This window comes from Amblyomma mixtum, chromosome 5 (assembly GCF_055824585.1).
Source record: "Amblyomma mixtum isolate Tamu chromosome 5, ASM5582458v1, whole genome shotgun sequence".
NCBI lineage: Eukaryota > Metazoa > Arthropoda > Arachnida > Ixodida > Ixodidae > Amblyomma > Amblyomma mixtum.
This window is the reverse complement of record NC_143016.1, coordinates 59,085,099-59,105,870: the sequence shown is the minus strand read 5'-3', so window position 1 is coordinate 59,105,870 and position 20,772 is coordinate 59,085,099.

Here is a 20,772-nt window from a genome sequence, read left to right as displayed (position 1 = left end):
ATTATATTACCTCTGCGTCTCCACTCAACATCAGATAGGGGAAAGAGTGAACGTTCATTCGATATAGGAGATTTTTTTTTTTACTACTTTATATCTGCCATCGTTCAATTCTTTTATTGTCTCCTTCTTTCTCTAATTCCTTCATTCCCCCCTTTTCTTCCTTTCCTACATGGATTTCTGCCTCCTTACATTTTCTCCTGTCTGTACTTCTTTCTTTCTTTCTTTCTTTCTTTCTTTCTTTCTTTCTTTCTTTCTTTCTTTCTTTCTTTCTTTCTTTCTTTCTTTCTTTCTTTCTTTCTTTTTTTCTTTCTTTCTTTCTTTCTTTCCATTTTCCTTCATTTCGGACTGCAAGGAAGAAAACATCTTGCTTTTGGTTATCTTCGTTTTCTTTCTATCCGTTCTTCTTTCTTCACTTGCTACTTTTTCCTCTTTCTTCCCCGCCATTTTCCTCTTTTTCACTTCTTCCTTCATTCTATACGGCTACATGTTTGTTCCAGCTTGACTGGCGTTCCGAGATTCAATGCGGTGACGGAGGGTTTCCAGTAGATTTCGGTGGGGCACTTCCTAGTCCTGTTGCTGCGAAAATCCTTGCGCGAACTGCACGGCAGTGTTCAAGGTGAAATTAGCTTGCAGCCATATGCAGAAAGATCCAAAAAGAGGAATAAGGAAGGAAAGAATGAGTTAAATAGAAAGAATCAAGAGCAAAAAAACAAAGGGATACAAGCAAGGAAGTGCAGCAGCACGCTTTTGTTACTTTTTGTGACCAGTATGGGATGTTTTTTTTATTTGTACATATACAACAACGCTATTAGGTTGCAGGAGTGGGTGCGAAAAACACAGTGTCTAACAACAAGGAATATAACAATGACAATTATTAGAGAAGATATGAATACACAAACCAAGTGCAAAAAAAAAACCGCTCAAACTATTCAATTGCAGTTAAAACGAAGTTAAAGGAAGAGAATGAGTATGAATAGGCAAAGAATTCCTGTATTAGATTACACGTGGAAAGAAACCTTACTTAGAAGTGTCCGTAACAGGTAAAATTAAGCGCTATATTTAGGTGATGGTGACTTCTAGCTTTAGATGGTTTAGCGAGAATTCGGTCATCATTTGAAGAAATTCGCCAAAAGGAATTAATTGTGGAATGCATAAACTTTAGTGAATCAATGCGTCGGCGAACCGAGAGCGGCTGCAAGCCTAGCGATGAAAGCGCTGTGGAAGGCGAAAAATCCGTTTCGAACCTGCGGCATATGAAGCGGATGGCTTTCTTCTAAATTGCATCGATTTGATTAATGTCGCGTTGTTTGTGCGGTTCCCAGACAGGAGAAGCGTATTCCAGTAGCGCCCGGATTAGTGATTTATATATGCAATAATAGTTTCATATCTCTTGGAGCAGCAGTTATTGTACGATTAACTTTCTCACTGCCTTTGGGGTTATTAAATTTATGTGTTTGGACCATGACATGCTCGATGTGAAAACAGACCAAGGTACCTTATATCTACTCTGGGTGGAAGCATTGCTAATTTTGTAAATATTTTTCAAGTCGCTGTAAGAAGGAAAGGGATCGACTGTCTTTCTCGGAGCCGCGGCAGTCATAGTTTTAGTTGAGCTTTGCGCGCTCATAATCAGTTTTAGTTTAGCTTTCTAAGCCCGCAATTAGTTTTAACTTAGCTTTCCGAACCCATAGCGATGGCTATAGTTTAGATTTCCGAGCCCATAGTTTAAGCTTTTGTTTCGCTCTTTGATCAAGCCCACATTCATACCTTTAGTTCAGCGTTCCGATCCCACAGTCATATTTTTAGTTTAGCTGTCCGAGCCCACTATCATAGTTTCAGCTTAGATTTCCGAGCCCATAGTTTAAGCTTTTGTTTCGCTCTTTGATCAAGCCCACAGTCATACCTTTAGTTCAGCGTTCCGATCCCGCAGTCATATTTTTAGTTTAGCTATCCGAGCCCACTGTCATAGTTACAGATTTAGTAGGGCTGAGATCTGGGCGAGTTGGTATGCATTCATAGTGGTGAACAGCGCAAAAAAGGCGGGACAACGACAAGACAAGCGCTGACTATCAACTGGGTTTATTGAAGGACGGAAGGGTATATATACGAAAACATAACACAAAGAAGTAAGATGATAGTGTAAAAGGGCCGTGAAAATAAAAACCTATGTCACATGTGAAGTGATGTATGCTAATTCCTTATTGCTTGTCTTGTCGTTGTCCCGCCTTTTTTGCGCTGTTCACCAGCATGAATTTCAGATTACGTTTCCGAGGCCATAATCATAGCTTTATTTTAGCTTCCCGAGAAACAGTCACTGATTCAGTTTAGTTTATGTAATAAATTCTGACAATTACAGTTGTCTTGGGGGAGCGGGCCAAAAGCTCCGCAGGAGGTCGCCTGACTATAGACGCGAGGCACCGTGCACTGACGCACCAACAAGTGGAACACATTCAGTGTAAATTACGTTTCAACAAAATAAAAAAAGACGCAGAGACAGCAAGGATTATCACAGAGCAAGAATTACTCGTACAAAAACACCACTCAAATCGAGAATAACTTCACTCCGTACTAACGCTTTCACTTGACTTGCGCAAAATAAAATTTAAATGGGTATTCTATAAACAAAAATAAATATACCGAAAATACAGTATCTGCAGACATAAGCCACGTTACATTATAAGTTGGAAGATGATTTAATTTTTCCACAAATTGCAAAGAATTTGCATATAAGATGTGGTTCGCGTAGTGGGAAAAAGACCACATATATGTAACGTGAGTAGCCCCATTCTGTACCTCATCCTGAGCTTTTCGGCGCTGTAAGGAATTTCATTGAAGAAGGCCGGAGGCTTTTCAGAACAGGATAGGGTTATTGATAGGGTTACAATAGCATACTATTGTAAGACATTCCAGCGGCCAAAAAGACACTGACGAAGGTAGACGAGACAGGACGAACGCCGGCTTTAAAATGGCGTTCATTAAAGGCGACAAAGGTGGATGACGGATAAAACTTTAAAAGCTCTAAAAAGTTGCCGGTAGATAACCCTATCCTGTTATGAAAAGCCTCCGGCCTTCTTCAATGAAATTCCTTACAGCGCCGAAGAGCTCAGGATGAGGTATAGAATAGATCAAATCTTCAACGTCAATAGAAAACCCGAACATTTCTTTGCCAGAAGCTTCAGACTGAGAGAAATAATCAACAATATCATTAGAATTATTTACTAGAAACGTATCTTCTAGGGGAATATCTCTAAGATATTTCTTCCGGCGTTCCTCGTCTACCTTCATCCGTCTTTTTTATCCGCTGGAATGTCTCACAATAGTACTACCAACCAACTAGCCCAGCTTTCTACGCTTAAAAACATAACTCATCATGAAAAAAAAAATGAAGTTAAAAAAGAAGATAAAGAGAACGAACCTTCACAACCATTACACATAAATCATTCCTAGAAAGCACACGCAGACTGTCTAAGGTAGAAGCTATTTAAAGCATGTGGGGTGCTAGACTGTATCATATAAAATCTATAGCTGGTGCGAGATCTCGAGACATGCCAAAGTTCTGTCCTCGTGTTGTTTTGCAAGTTTTACAATGTTCTTAAAGTGTGAGTTTCCTTACGTATTTCTCACTGAAGTGATACAGGAATAAAAAATCCTTGCCCATTTTCGGAAAGCGTGCAGCGAAGAACAGCCCTCCATGCCATCAAGGTCAGGGTAGTCGTTCAATAGGTTAACAATTAGCCAACTTATCGTATATTCCAATCGCCGTTTCGGTGCACTGAATTCCTTCGAAATCAGCCATGATATCAGGATGTCCAAATCAGGTATTGGAAGAAAACAGACGCTCCGGGCTGCGTGGGACAAAGTGGTCTTGGCAACGGTCTGGGAGGTCTTGACAACATGGAGCGGCCTGCTACGGAGCGCGTTGCGCCTGATAGATGATTGAAAACCATGACCTGAATAAAATTACGCAGTGAAACTCAAGTTTCGGTTCGCGGAGTGAAAAAACGTACTCCGGGATCGGTGACTGGACGACGAAATTACTAACTGGGTTCCGTATTTAGCCCTACATTTAGATTCAACAAACTTGCTTTCCTAAGTTTGTTATGGGGCTCAAGTTTTGTAATAAATGATCAGATTTAAAATCTAAGAATGCGTTCTCTGGCATTAGTAAAGCTGATACAACACATCAATGCCCCAAATTCAATTCTCTCTAGAATAGCGATGTTTTTGAGTCACGTTTTGATAAATGTTGGATACAATTGAAAATTGTTCATTTCGACACAATCACACCACCTGTGGTTACGTGTTGAGTATGGCGTTCTTCTGCTGAGCACGAGATGGGCGGCTGGAACCCGGCTGCAGCAGCTGCAGCCGGGTTCCAGCCGCCCACCATTCTGTACTGAGATATACGAGGTCTGTTAGAAAAGTATCCGACATTTTTTTTTTTGTGAACACCTGATAGATATGAAAGAAGCGCGCTTACATCAGCGTACCTTGAACCTTCGTGCGCATGCGCGAATTTTTCCCCGCCTGCTGATAGCGTCAGTCGCTGGGACGCAGCGTGTGAGTGAGGTAGTGCGCAGTGTTCTCGTCGGTTTTTTATTGCAAGGAAAATGGCGGAGTGACTGGAGCAGCGCTGCTGCGTCAAATTTTGCCAGAAATTGGGCGACAGCCAAGATGAAACCATTCGGTATATTCAGACGGCTTTCGGTGACGATGCTATGAGCAGCACACCGGTTAAGCAGTGGTACAACTGGTTTAAAGGCGGCCGCACATCGGTGGAGAGCAAGCCACGCTCCGGTCAGCCATGAACATGCCGAAATGACCAGGTCATTGCCGAAGTGAACGCTGTGGTGATGCGGGACCGTCGTGTGACTATTCGAGAAATTGCGGAAGAGGTGGACATCAGCACTTTTTCTGCACATTCCATTATCACCGCAGATTTGGCCATGAAGAGAGTTGCGGCGAAATGCGTGCCGAAGCTGCTCACAGTGGAGCAAAAGCAGCTTCCTGTTGAAGTCTCACAGGATATGCTGGATTCCACAAACAGTGACCCCGACTTCATGAACACCATAATCAGTGGTGACGAGTCTTTGGTGTACGGGTACGACCCGGAAACCAAATCCCAGTCGTCAGAGTGGAAGCAGTGCACGTCACCAAGACCAAAGAAGGCCCGCCAAGTGCGCAGCAACGTCAGAGTGATGCTGACTGCTTTATTTTACTCCCATTGTGTGGTACACCACGAGTACACACCACGGGATCGAACAATAACCAAACAGTTCTACAGGGATGTCCTCCGTCGCCTGCGTGATGCTTTGCGGCGCGAGAGACCGGAGTTGAGGTCAACAGGAAAATGGCGCATCCATCGGGGCAATGCTCCTGCACATTCCTCACACTTGATTCAGGCTTTTTTGGCGAAAAACCAGCCTCCTGTATAGTTCAACCGGCTCCTTACTCTCCTGACATGGCCCTCTGCGACTTCTGGCTGTTTCCCAAAATCAAGAGGCCATTGAAAGGAGTGCGATTTCAGACAAGAGAGGACATTATGGCTGCAACGACAGCTGAGCTAAACTCCATTCCGAAAGGGGCCTTTTCGGAATACTTCCCACAATGGCAGCACCGCTGGAAGAAGTGTGTGGAGTCCCAAGTAGACTGCTTTGAAGGTGACTAGGTTTCCAACGCTCCAGTTATGCCAGTTTTTTTTCTTCGGCCAAAGGTCGGATACTTTTCTAACAGACCTCGTATTAGCTGGCGTCCTTCTGCGTCTGATTTGGGCCATTACGCATGTCCACTGTTTGCAACTTGATTCAGCGCACGTGCATTTCCCGCGAATTCGCCAATCGAAAGCTGCTGGAACAGTTCAGTGGCAATGTGGCAGCGCCCACAAGGATAAATTTGAAGGAGTGTACATGGCATGATGGCAGCCGCCATTCGCGCATTCTATCTTCTACGCTTCTGAAAAAAAAAAGTGGTATGGTTTCAACGTAGTTAAAGCGAGTAGACGTGTGAAAGCAAGTGACCTTGGGGGTTCCAAGGTCACCGTCAAGGTCACCCTATCATTGTCTACAGCTGGGGCCACGCTCCTCCGAACTTACTCGAGTTACTCTGAGGCTTCACACAATATTCTTGGCTGGAACCGTGTTAAGTCGTGCTTTCGACTAAAAATGTTCAGAGCTTCCACCTTAAATCATCCAGAAAACCGGAGGGGCACATTCCCCTGCCCGAGGGTACAAGATTCTTGGCTGGAACCGTGTTAAGTCGTGCTTTCGACTAAAAATGTTCAGAGCTTCCACCTTAAATCATCCAGAAAACCGGAGGGGCACATTCCCCTGCCCGAGGGTAATGGCTGACCGTGCTAAGGGGTGCACGCACATATACTTCGGTAGAAACGAACTTCCAGAACCATTTGGTGGGGTATCCAAGGATCTATATTCCGAAATAGGCATTATTTTCTTTCTCTATAGCCGTAGCAACGCTGTTTATCCTTACATCCATCCAGTACAGAAACCTGCGAACAATTCGTGTATAAATTAGATATATCCCTGCTCTGTACTTTGCCGCTTGATTCTGTTGTCCCACAGTGAGAAGCTTCACGGGACAACGTCCCAGGGCTTTGTTATTTTGACCTCCCGTGGCGCTTTTAGAATGCACACTGCTCTGCCTGCCTATAGAGATTCGCATGTATATTTCATTCTGTTCGCAGGGCGGAGATGTAGTCGAGAGAAGGGTCCGATGGGGAAGCATTGTCCGCAGAGCCATTGTGCGCGCGTTGGGCGCGCGCCAACTCCCCGGCGGACGCCATGGTCCCGCGCACACGGCTCGCACTCGACGCCGACGCAAATAAAGGGAGGCCGCGCGCGCTGCAACTCGCGCGTGCCAACCAAAGAATGGCCGCTTTTTGCTTCGTACGCGGTGGAAATGGGTGCGTTTTGTATGCGCCGCCTTGTGCTGCAAACTGCGCCGGAATGAGACCGAAAGAAAAAAAAAAAGGCGAGGAAAGGAAAGAAGGAAGAGGAAGGGCCGCCGCTGTCGGATAAGTTAACTGCCTAATTAGCTGCGTAAGTGTTGCTCATGTCTGCGTAAGTGTTGCCGCCAGTCTGGTTAACTAATTGCCTAATTAGATGTGCAAGTGCTGCTCATGTTCGTGCGTTTATTGTTACCGCCAATCTGATTAGCCAACTACGTAATTGGGTGAGTAAGCGAGGTACATACGTGTGCGTTTATTCTTCTGTCTCGTCCTTACAGCTGTCACAAGATATATTAGGCACAGTGGACGCGGTACTTATCAGCCTCGGTTTGAACTGATCATCTTCCCCCATTGAGCCGCGGCCACAAGTACGTCTCCGTATATACAGGCCTCGTTCGCCTATTAGCGAGACAAACGGTTGAAGCTGAATTGGCGGCCCATTGCCCACAGCGTGCCTGTGAAGTCCTGCGCGTCTGCTTGCAAATGAAAAGGGGCTATAAACTCTCTCTAGAATATGTCGACACTTCCCATTAATATTGTAGCGTGCAACGCCAAAAAGAACACCCGCGCAGAGACGAAAAACCTGCGGCGGTCTCCTAGTGGTTCGAGCGCGCGCGAGAGCCAACTAACTTCTTCCTCTTCTAGCGCATGCGCTACTTCTGTCTCTTCTTCGAATGCATGTATCACTGCCCCCCTCTTCTGCAGCATCGACACGATGCGGCTGGGAGTGAAAAGTCAGCGAAAGGGTAGAACACAGCTGCAGTGGACCGCAGTTCAGTCAGGTAGCCGGTCGTGGTAAGGCTTCATGCGAACAACGTGTACGACTTCAGTTCGGTGCGACCGGCGCGATGAACAAGCTGTCGGGGCGGGAGCAACTGCATAAGTCACATCACTGATGCGGCGCACTACTTCGTAAGGGCCGAAGTATCGGCGCAGCAGCTTTTCAGAGAGCCCGCGGCGACGAACAGGTATCCAAATCCACACAAGGTCGCCGGGAGCATAACTGACGAAACGGCGTCCACAGTTGTAGTTAGTGGCGTCAGCCTCCTGTTGACGGTGGATGCGCAGGCGGGCCAGTTGACGCGCTTCCTCAGCACGCTGAACGAAGGTATCTACGTCGATGTCAGCGTCAGAGTCACAGTAAGGGTCGACGGGCAACATAGCATCCAACGGAGTGGTCACCTGGCGACCGAAGACAAGCTGAAAGGGGGTCAGTCGGGTTGTTTCCTGCAGGGCGGTGTTGTACGCAAACGTTACGTACGGCAGAATGGCGTCCCAAGTTCGATGCTCGACGTCAACGTACATTGATAGCATGTCGGCTAGTGTGCGGTTGAGTCGCTCTACCAACCCGTTTGTCTGCGGGTGATACGCCGTAGCACGTCGGTGGCTCGTGTGCGTCAGAGTCATCACGGACTGGGTTAAGCGGGCCGTGAAAGCAGTTCCCCGGTCAGTAACAAGAACGGCGGGTGCTCCATGACGCAAGACAATGTTGTGGACGAAGAACTGCGCCACTTCAGCAGCAGTGCCTTTGGCAAGAGACGTGGTCTCAGCGTACCGTGTGAGGTAGTCAGTCGCAACGACTATCCAACGCTTTCCAGACGAAGACTTCGGAAATGGGCCAAGGAGGTCCATGCCCACTTGATGGAAAGGGGTCTTCGGTGGATCGACGGGGTGAAGAAATCCGGCCGGTTTCAATGGAGGAGTCTTCCGACGTTGGCATTCACGGCATGTTTTGACGTAGGCCCGCACCGATGGGAGTAACCTGGGCCAATAATACTTTTGTCTAATCCGCGCGAGTGTACGGCTGACTCCAAGGTGGCCGGCGGATGGTGCATCATGACAGGCACTCAAGATCTCAGACCGCAGCTGTGATGGTACGGCAAGTAGGAACACTTCTTCGCTGTTGGCAAAGTTGCGCTTGTAGAGAACACCAGACCGTAAAGTGAAGGTGTGAAGCCCTCGAAGAAAAACACGCGGAATGGGAGCTTCACTGCCTTCGAGGTAATCGATGAGCGGCGCCAACTCCGTGTCCGCCCTCTGAAGCTGCGCCATTTGGGTGGTACTAACAGAGCCCAGGAAAGGAAAATCATCGGTGGTTTCTTCGGTATTGATTGGGATAGGCGCGCGCGACAGACAATCCGCATCCTGATGCTTGCGGCCAGACTTGTAAACTACTGTTAAGTCGTATTCTTGCAAGCGTAAGCTCCATCTAGCCAAGCGTCCTGAGGGGTCTTTGAGGCTCGCCAGCCAGCATAAGGAGTGGTGGTCGCTTACCACACGGAAGGGTCGTCCGTAGAGGTACGGTCGGAACTTGCAGATGGCCCATATCACTGCAAGACATTCTTTCTCCGTCGTAGAATAATTGGTCTCGGAGCGCGTAAGTGTCCGACTAGCATAACTGATGACCCGTTCTGCACCGTCTTGCCACTGGATCAGTACTGCACCAAGGCCAACATTGCTGGCGTCAGCGTGGATGTCCGTGGCAGCATGCTCGTCGAAATGGCCGAGTATCGGAGTGCTTTGCAGACGGCTGCGAAGCTCGACAAATGCAGCCTCTTCGTCGGTCCCCCACAGGAAGGGCGTGTCGTCACGGGTCAGTGCGTTCAGCGGTTCCGCGATTTTCGCGAAATCTTGAATAAAGCGCCTATAATAGGAGCACAGGCCTAAAAACCGGCGAACGGCCTTCTTGTCAGTTGGGCGTGGAAAACCTGAGACGGCAGCAGTCTTGTCAGGGTCCGGGCGAACACCTTGTGCGCTGACAACGTGACCAAGAAAGCGAAGTTCCTCAAAGCCAAAATGGCATTTCTCGGCTTTGATGGTGAGTTGCGCGGATTTGAGCGCTTGTAGCACAATGCGCAACCGCTCCAAGTGTTGGTCAAAGGTGGGCGAAAATATAACGACATCGTCCAGGTACACCAGGCAGGACTGCCATTTCAAGCCGGAGAGGACAGTGTCCATCATGCGTTGGAAAGTGGCCGGTGCTGAGCACAGACCAAATGGGAGCACTTTAAACTCATAGAGGCCGTCAGGCGTCACGAAAGCCGTCTTCTCCCGGTCTCTCTCGTCCACTTCGATTTGCCAGTACCCGCTTTTAAGATCCAATGACGAGAAGTATCTGGCGTTCCGCAATCGGTCGAGCGCGTCATCTATCCTGGGCAGCGGGTAAACGTCCTTTTTGGTCACGCTGTTAAGTTTCCTGTAGTCCATGCAGAAACGCAGAGTATTGTCCTTCTTTTTGACAAGAACCACAGGCGATGCCCACGGACTGGTGGACGGCTGAATGACATCGTCTGCAAGCATCTCGGCAACCTGATTCTGAATGGCTTCTCTCTCCACCGGGGAAACACGATATGGGCGCTGGCAGACGGGTCGCGTAGTCTCGTCAGTGATGATACGATGCTTGGCGAGTGGAGTTCGGCCGACCTTCGAGCACGTAGCGAAACAGTCCGCAAATTCTGCCAAGAGGGCCGACAGAAGATCCCTCTGAACCGACGGCAAGGCAGGATTTATTCTGACTGACTGAAGAACGTGATGTGGGCCAGCATACTCCGGAGAGGGTCCTCCCACGGTGCACAAACCTGGAACCTCAGCAACGTCGTGGAGGAAGGCAATAGCCATGCCTTTGGCCAGGTGCTGATATTCGTTGGCAAAGTTAGTCAGGAGGACGTGGGTGCGGCCGTCACGTAGTTGGACGAGACCTCTTGCAACGGCAAGTCCCCGCTTAAGCAGCAGTGGACTATGGCTGTCCGCTAGGCCCTCGTAGTCATGAAAGAGGTCGTTCCGCACGAGCACCAGAACACTGCACCGCGGCGGCACCGTGACGTCGTTCTCGACAATGCGCAGAGCGTTGCTGCAGGGATCGCGGGAGTCAAAGCGCGCCACGGCCTGTTTGGTCGAGAACGTGACACGTGCCTCCTGAAAGTCAATCACAGCGCCGTTCGACTGCAGGAAGTCGATCCCCAGAATCAAGTCTCTGGAACACTCGGGGAGTACGACAAATTCACCAACGTACGTAAAACCACTAATCCCAACTCTAGCCGTGCACTTGCCCACAGGGGAAATTAGGTGGCCACCAGCGGTGCGAATGGGGGTCCCCGTCCACGGTGTCAGAACCTTCTTAAGTTCTCCAGCGAAGGCACGGCTCATAACAGAGTAATCAGCACCGGTATCGAGCAGCGCGGTAATGTCAGTGCCATCAATTGTCACACGCAAATCGGATGCAGCGTATCTGATACTGTCGCTGCCTCTCTCTGTCCGGGTATCGTCGGCTCGAGGGTTCCGCGATGGAGGATCTTGGCACGTCCCGACGTCAGCGGCCTTGCCTCCAGAGGTCGCTGGTGTTAGTTTTCCCGACGCGGACTCGGCGAGCGACGGCCAGCAGAGCTACTCTGGCGGCCAGGGCTGGAAGAGCGATAACGGAGAGGCGAAGGGGAACGGGACTCGCGCCTTCCAGAGTAGACAGGGTTCTGGCGTGCCCAGAGATGCTGTGCAATCTCATGCGGTCGTTCGCCGTTCTGAGGGCAGGGTGCGTCGGGATGGAAACCGCGAAGGCCCACTTGGCGGTACGGACAGGCGCGGTAGAGGTGACCAGGCTCCCCACAGTGGTAGCAGAGAGGCCTGCGGTCCGGTGTACGCCACAAATCCGACTTGCGAGGGCGTGGCCCAGCTGTAGCAGATGCGGTTGCAGAATACGTGGCGATGTTACGGAGGTCGACGGGGTCACACCGTAGCCAGGCACGCTTGCGTGACATGTGCCGATGTTGCTCACGCCAGGCGTTGGGGTAATGGGACCGTAGCCTGTCGTGCGACGTACAACAGATGCGTACGTGGGTCGGTCATCGAACCGGGATGGCGCTTCGGGGACAGGAGGTGCCTGCGCAGCCTGTCGCACCTCGTCCCTGACAACGTCGGACAGCGCTGCCAGCGGCGCAGGTGCAACCTGAGGCAGATGGATCCGTTGCAGTTCCTCCCGGGCAACGGAGCGAATTAGTTCACGCAAGGTGTCTACACTGCCGCCGAGACACGGCGAAAAGCCTTCGGGCACCATGCAGTTGATGTCCCGGTTGTACTGGCGGGCCCGTTGTTGCAGCGTCGTCTCCATCGTGGTCGCCTCGGTTAGAAATTCCGCCACCGTGCGGGGTGGGCTGCGCACGAGGCCCGCGAACAGCTCCTGCTTAACCCCACGCATGAGATGGCGCAGCTTCTTCTCCTCTGTCATGTTGGGGTCGGCGCGCTTGAAAAGACGGGCCATGTCTTCGGTGTACATGCGCACGCTTTCGTTCGTGCGCTGATTTCGGGAGTGCAGCGCAGCTTCGGCCTTCTCCCGGCGGTCAGCGTTGGGGAACGTAGCCAGGAGACTCCGGCAAAACGTCTCCCAGGTGGGAAGTGTAGCCTCGTGGTTTTCAAACCACGTCCGAGCAGACTCTTCCAGGGCAAAGTCGACGTTATTCAGCTTGCGCTCGTCGCACCAGCCGCTGTAGCGTGCGACCCGCTCGAACGTCTCCAGCCAGTCCTCAGCGTCTTCGAACACGTCACCGTGAAAAGATGGCGGTGTTCGCGGTGGGTGGCAAAGGATCGGCGCCAGGGGCCTGGTGTCAGCGGCCATGGCAGTTGGACTCGACGGTAGAGGCTGGATCGGCAGCTGGGTCCTGGTGTCAGTGGCCATGTCAGTTGGACTCGGCGGTCGAGGCTGCGTCGTCCTTGTTGGCGGGGGAAGGGGCCCAAATTCAGGCGACTCTCCGCGGAGACGGCGGCTGGGTCGCTGGTGAACCGGTGTGAGGTCCGTAGTGACGCTGTACGGAGTTTGCAGGTCGGGAAGCGTACCCAGCACTGCTCCACCAAACTGTAGCGTGCAACGCCAAAAAGAACACCCGCGCAGAGACGAAAAACCTGCGGCGGTCTCCTAGTGGTTCGAGCGCGCGCGAGAGCCAACTAACTTCTTCCTCTTCTAGCGCATGCGCTACTTCTGTCTCTTCTTCGAATGCATGTATCAATATTTAGTTCTTTCTAATACAGGTCGTTGGGGACCGATGAAAGTCGACAGGGATTATATTTTACTTTTGTCTTTTCATGGTGTATAGATTGTCTACGGGTGCCTATTGATAGGAAGTCTAGGTCTTTTTTCGTCTATTCTTGTTGTATAGATGGTCAGTAAATGCAGTAGGTGGAGGATATATTTTACTCCTGTCTATTCATCGGCTATGATAGACTTTCCAAGCGTACATTGATTTCTGTCTGTTCGAGATCTATAATATGCCGGATGTTTCAGCGAACAGTTTAAAAATTTTCAAAAATAAGCTTTTTAAGGTAAAATTATGGCTTTCGCGGCATGATATTGCCAGGCCTGGCGGACACTAGAAAACCGATTAATCACCTCAACTAGTAGGCTAGTTAACTAATTTCTAATAATTAACTTGTTAACTATTATCGTTAGGCGCCTGGTTACAATTAGAGATCGTAGCCGGTTGTTAGTAATAGCCATATCAGTTTCTATAATTTCAAAAACGTGATTACCCTTGGCGCTGTAGCTCGACAAAATTTGCCTTTTTCGACTAGTTACGTGCACTGGAGGTGTTGCTTTTCCTGCATGCTTTCAAAAGTGCATGTATTTTCGCACGATGCGCTTTGTCGAGCCACAGGGGCGAGGGTAATCGCGTTTTCGAAATTCTAAAAACAGGTATGGCTATTTCTAACGACCGGCTACAAATCTTTAATTACAACTAGGCTAGTAACTCTACTATTTAAAAGTTAATTATTAAAAATTTGTTAACCAGCTTACTACCTAAGACCATTCACCGGTTTTCTGGTGTCCGCCAACAGTGGTTCTACATTTGGTGCCACAGTGCCATGGTGCCATGGTGCCACAACACTGGGGCCACAAAGCCGCATTTTTACCCCAAAAAGCCTATTTCTGAAAATTTTTGAAAGTGTTCGCTGAAACGCTCGGTATATACAGGCTGTTTCTTTAACTGCTTACATATTTTTAAAAAGAAGGCGCTGATAGTATCGTGAATGCCGCCTTCACGGAATGTATATTCGGCTCGGCGGACACAAGATAAGGAAATAGCGGTCACATTTAATTGATTAATTAGCCCAATTTTGTTATCATTTCTTTAACTTCACGTTCAGCTGCATTTTTGAATCGCAGTTTTGGAGGCTGTAATAATTCAAAGTTGATACAATTTGCAGCATGTCCCTAAGTGCAACAAGTGTTGAGATATTTGCGATTGAATTTTCAGCCTTTTCTGATCCGATTCGGGAACTGAACGCTCAGAGCGCGCCGGAAATCCCGCCCACAATACTAAGTAAGAGATGGACGAAATGCTGACAACAACTGACGGCATCAGGGCTATAGCTGCGGCTGCGGGAGGCAGGCGCTCGAGAAGAGCGCATAGTCACTGCCTCCGTGAGCAGCACGCGCTCTTTTTACGTCATTGGCATTGAACTTGGAGGCACCTTTCCTGCTGTCAGCGGCTTCGAAGAAGCAGCACGGTGATAACGCGCAAGATGTCCCTTTCCGCTCTGGCTCAGCCAAGAAATGAAATGTGTGCAAGTTGTCTGCTTGTGTTTATTAATTTTTATCCAAAGTAATTTCAAAAAACGTGAACTGGCTGTTGCCCCGTTGTATCTCGATGGCTAGGTTTTATGCACCAGTAATGCTCAAAGTGCTTGACTTCAGCCGCCACGCTTGCCATGCATCTCTCCTTCATGGACTGCAGCACTCGTTTGACAGCCTGCGGGGGTATATTAACACATGCCTTGATGATTTTGTCCGAGGTTTGCCACGTTTTCAGGTTCAATTGCGTAGAATTCGTTCTTGACGTAACCCCAAAGAAAGAAGTCTAAGGTGTTAGGGCGGGTTACCTAGGTGACCAGAACATGATTCCACCTCGCCCTATCCACTGACCGGAGAAGTTGCTGTCGAGCCAATCCCTTGCACGAGACAAGAAGTGCGAAGGCGCCTCGTCGTGCTGAAACCATGAGCCGTGGACTTGACTTAACGAGATCTCGGACATGAAATCGCTGAGAGCACCACTTAGAATTTTTTCGAACTGTCACCGACCGCATCATGGCCCAAGTATATATCGCGACTTCTGCTATCATAGTTTTCTTCTTGCCTGGATCGTCTGTTTTTCCGTGCGTAAAGTTTACTATCTGTAATTGCACAAGATGCTTATTTGCCTTGTTTTACGCGTTATATAGAGTGACTTTTGCTTAGGTACGTTGATTTAATGGAGACATACGTGTATTTAAATATCTTGTTGAGAATTTGTGTGTATATATACAGTGACTTTGTTTACAGTGACACTTTTTTGTCCTTTATCAAGTTGTAACTTCGCATTTGTAATACTCCGTTTTACCTTCGCATTTCTAAAGGTATTTGCATAACTCCTCGCTGTTCCGACTAAAATTTCGGTGCAATTACTCGCAATACATGAACGGTGACAGCTGCTACTGCGCAGTACACTGGAACAGAGGACAGCGTCCTGGCCGTTGCATATGTACAAAAATGAACGACAAAGGTTCATTAAAATATTTGTCCTCTACTTGTTAACTTCATGGCCTTTACGTTTTCAATCTCAGCGGCATGAACTGCATTGCTGGTTTCGGACTGATAGTTCTAGACTTCGTGTGATATTTCCTTTACTTATTAAATACGCAAAAACATGGAAGCATTGGTATCACTTATATATGCCACGATTTTTAAGACATACAATGCATTCTTTTATTTAAAAACAAACATATCTCACATGTTTAGACAGTGGGTAGCGTTATCTAATACGCAATGACATTGTCAATGGCAATGCAGTTATTTTTTTTTATTTTGCACTTGATCGCTCCACAAATTCTATGAGGAGTCCGTGCTGCAACATGAGCCCCCCCCCCCCCCCCCTCCGAACAAAATTTCTGGCTACGCCACTGCAAGCCCCCGGTTTTTGGCCGAGCCAGAGCGGAAAGGGATATCTTGCGCGTTATCACCGTGCTGCTTCTTCAAAGCCGCTGACGGCAGGAAAGGTGCCTCCAAGTTCATTGCCATTGACGAAAAAAGAGCGCGTGCTGCTCACGGAGGCAGTGACTATGCGCTCTTCTCGAGCGCCTCCCTCCCGCAGTCTAGCTATAGCCTAGGTGCCGTCGGTTGTCGTCAGCAGTTCGTCAATCTCTTGCGTAGTATCGTGGGCAGGATTTCCGGCGCACTCTGAGCGTTCAGTTCCCGAATCGGATCCGAAAAGACTGAAAATTCAATCGCGAATATCTGAATATCTGTTGCACTTAGGGACATGCTGCGAATTGTATTTGCTTTGAATAATTACAGTCTCCAAAACTGCGATTGCAATATGCAGTGTAACGTGAAGTTAAAGAAATTATTAGTGAAATTTGGCTAATTAATTAAATAAATTTGGTCGGTATGTCATTGTGTCCGCCGAGCATATACATTCCGTGAAGGCGGCATTCGCGATACTATCAGCGCCTTTAAAAAAAAATCTGTAAAAGCTTAAGAACACCCTAATATATATATATATATATATATATATATATATATATATATATATGTGTGTGTCCTAGTCGAGTGAAACCAACTCAGGGTTCATAGTCGCGTGGCCTAGTCTGAGTATTTTTCTCGCTCTTCAAAGTTAATTAATTAGTTAAGTTTAATTAGCTAACTTTTTAATTATTAACCTCAGGAAGGAAGTGTCAATGCAAAAGTTTTAGATCACCTCGAAAACCCGCTAGTAGTGCTGTTTCCGTCAAGTTACGATTTACGTAGCTTCATTTATTGGCCCTAAAAGAAAGTTGTCACGTGACCAGCTGCTCGCTCACTTCTCTGCGCCAATGTGCACCCAAGTCTCATCGAGCAGAGGACTTCAGAAAAAAAATGGATTTTATTCTTTAAGGCGCGTCTTGGGACGTTGAAGTGGCACAGTTGTCATCTGGAAGCTTTTTCTTATTGTGCGGGTTATGGTTAAAGGCCGGTAAAAAAAAACTGTAAATATTACTTTGCTGCAAATGTCTCAGTAAGCTGTTTCTAAAGTGATCTACAACTTTTCCATTGACACTTTGTTCCTCAAGTCAATAATTAAAAAGTTAGTTAATTAAGCTTAGCTAATTAGTCAACCTTGAAGAACGAAAAAATACTGCAGGCTAGGTCCCGCGACTCTAAACAACCCTCATGTGGTTTCAGACGGCTAGGACACCTCGTGTTTTTTAAAAGCTTGGTTACATTTAGCTGGGACACCTGCTATATATATATATATATATATATATATATATATCGAAGTATACGCTTCGTTAAAGGAAACATATTCGACTCGACGTTTCGATCGGAAGACCGATCTTCTACAGGAGTGATTTTAAAGCGTATACTTCGCTATATACTCTTGTAAGCAGTCAAGTACTTTATGATTTCGCAACCTATATATATATATATATATATATATATATTCATGTCAGTAGTAACATTTATAGGCTAAATATGAACGCAAGACCACAATAGACAGTTTTAGCTGTGCGTCCGCAAGGGCTTAGCGTACGGAAGGAGCTTGCGGGGACCGTAGTGCGCATGCGCAGAACGCAAGCGCGAGCCCTGCGTCTTGCGTACGTACGCAAGCCAGCGGAGTTTGCGTTGCGTTGCTTGCGTGGCTTGCGTAGCTAACGTTGGCAACATGGCGGCGCCCTGCACGCCCGTTTCGAACCAAACACTGCGTCGCCGCTGCATTTTTCGACGCGATAGCTCGCTCTAAACGGTTGTATTCACTTTTATTTTGTGCATTCTCACCCCTCCGTAACGATATATGTAACAAATAGCCATCGTTTCTTAGATAAATCCAAGAATTTCTTGATGTTAAGCCTAACTATCTACGGCGTACACTGTCGTCATAGCAACGACCTCTGATAAAGTACTTCTCCAACTTTGCGCTAGAACTTATATTTTCATCTGATTCAATTGATTTTCATTAAAAAAGAAACAAAGCCTTCGAGTGCAAATACCACTGCCATTAATAAAAGAGGAAAAAGTTTTCTCAGCACACAGTTCAGGAGCTTTGACTTGCTGTCGCTAGATGGCGCCACTGTATCCTACGCTCCCCGGGCGCTACGCTAGCCACTCCAAACTAAAACTGTCGTTGCCAGGATGGGTGGCACTGCGCGTAAGGTGCGCCCGTAGCGTACGCACAGCTTTTGCGGACGCACAGCTAAAACTGTGTAATAATTTTTAACGCGTTATCGTTAAGGCTCTTGTGCAGAAAATCCGGCGCCGTCGGCGGCTTTGTGAGCGAAAACTACGGCGGTTTCGCATGGGGTGGTCCAAATGGCCACCCCTCGGAAAGAAAAAAGAGGTGGGCCACCTAGGTCACGTGACATTATGACGTCATCACAACCTGCCCATCGCACTGTGGCCAAACTGATCACCGTGGCAGGCGGAAGTATCGGGAGAGGCTTCTCGAAAAGGTCGCACAAGCCCCACCGGTGACAGTATCTGCCATCGCAAAACAATGGCGCTGCACCATTGGGCAAGGAGCGGCATGAGGACCCCCAGGGACCTGTGAATGTAAAGTTGACACTGACCGCTTCCGCATATATGAGCATTAAATGCTTAACCCTATCGCGTAACGCCCCAAAAGGTGCACAAAAAGGATTCTGAGCTGGTCTTTTTACCGCGGGAACTATAGATCTACACGCTCCAAGCATCCTTAGAAGCTTCGAATTATTGTCCTCTATGGCCTATTCCCCTAACGTCGCAACTCCCACCATTTTCTTTTTCTTTTAACTGACCTCCGAGAAGAGGAGGAGTCAACCAACGCGCGGAGTGCCTTTCAGCCAGTCGCCGCTCTGCCATCGATGGAGTGATGCGTAGTGATACGCGACATGTCCTGCGAAAGCAAAGAGCCCACGCGTATTTTTATTTCCGTGGGCCTGATTTCATGATATGTTGTCTGCGACCGAAACCATTCATTCACGGAAACCTAAAAAAAGAGATAAATAAAAGCACTCCACACTGCTGAAAAGCACTCCACACGTTCTTTGACTCCTATTCGTGGTGGTCAGTTTTAAAAAAAAAAAAGGCGGGAGCCGGAATGTTTAATCCGATTTAATAGGGAATCGGCCGCAGAGGACAATAATTCAACGTTTCTAAGAACGCTCGGGACGTGTAGATCTAGGTCCCGCGGTAAAAAGACAAGCTCAGAATCCTCTTTAGTGCACCTTTAAGGTGGAGCTTAATTGCCCACTCCTATTTCTTTTCTTTTTTTTTTTTTTGGGGGGGGGGGGGTTCCATGTTTATTATTGTGTTTAGAGGCAAGTCGATAACAATTCCCGCGCGCGTTCGGCGCAGATTACTCGTACGTATACGCCCGGTGCACGCAGCGTTCGTGTCAGCCGAGCGCGACCAGCTGTGGCCATCCGTGGCTGGCTGCAAGAGCGGTGGAAGCCGCTGCCGAAAGGTCGCCGCGTCGTCAGCGGTGACGACGGCGCAGGCAAGCGCGTGGCGCGCTCGTGGGGCCGCCACGGACGGCGATACGCGCGGCGGACTACGACAGGCGCCCTTGCAGCCTCCCAGTGCGCGTCCATTTCCTTCGGGACATGTTCGGCGACCGCGGAGGCCGCCTGCGGCGCGGATTTGTAGAGCGGTGGCGATGAGTGCGATAGATCGTGTTTTGTGGCGCACGGCCTTCTCGGAAGGAATATGGTTGGTTGGTAACAACTTTATTTTCTCAGAAGGAATGAACGCCAAATCTTATGCTTTAATTATGAACGCAGCGATATCAAATTTGCTTGGTTGTGTGCATACAGGTATACATTACGATGCGTAATTGTAGTGTATAATGAGAAAAGTAGCCTTTGAAAAGTGCGCGCTCAGGTACCGCCCATCGCTTTCTGTATACAGGGTGCTTCACCTAACGCTTTCCACAACTTTTCAAAATAAGCTTTCTGAGTTAGAAGAGTGTTTTTTTCGGCATAGCACTGTCAGCGCTCTTGGACATCAGGATTCAGATAAGACGTGCTAATTAGCAGGTTGGTGAACTAATATTGAATACTTAACTTTTCAGCTATTTCTGTCAGGCGCCTTATTATTGAGAGGCGTTTAGCCCACTGTAAGCAGCATCCACGTCAGTTTTTAGAATTTCGAAAACGCGGTTACCCTGGGCCTTGTGGCCCAACAAAACTTGGCTACTTCAATGAGCACTGGAGGGGTTGCTTTGCCTGCAAGCATCTCGAAAACACATGTATTTTGGTGCGATGTAACCAGAATTTGTTGGGCAACAGCGCCGAGAGAAACTGCGTTTTCGAAATTTTAAAAGCTGGTATGAATATTATTTGCGGTGGCTACACGCCTCTCAGTAATTAAGGATCTTAACAGTAATAATTAAAAACTGAGCTATTCAATATTACTTAACCAACCTGCTGGTTGGTACGTCTTAGCTGTATTCTGATGTACTACACCGCTGACATTCCTACACCGAAAAAAAGCTCTCTTTTAATTAAAAGCCTATTTTTAAAAATTGTGTAAACCCTTAGGCGAAACACCCTGCATGTTTCACTTGTTGCTTTCTATGGCTCGCGGAGGTTTCCGATATGGATGCTGGATCTGCATGTAAAGGTGCTTATTTTGGGAGCCGCGCATGCGTATCAGCGCTCATGGTTGTGGGGCTGGCTTACTCTCTCTGCTTCACTGCTTCACTAACCGCGGCATAGCTCAGTGGTTATGGAGTTGAGTTACTTAGAGCAAGATTGGTTCCTACCGCCGTATTTCGATGCAGGCGGCAAAATACGAAAACAGCCTTGTAGCGAGATTTCGGAGTATGTTATAGCAG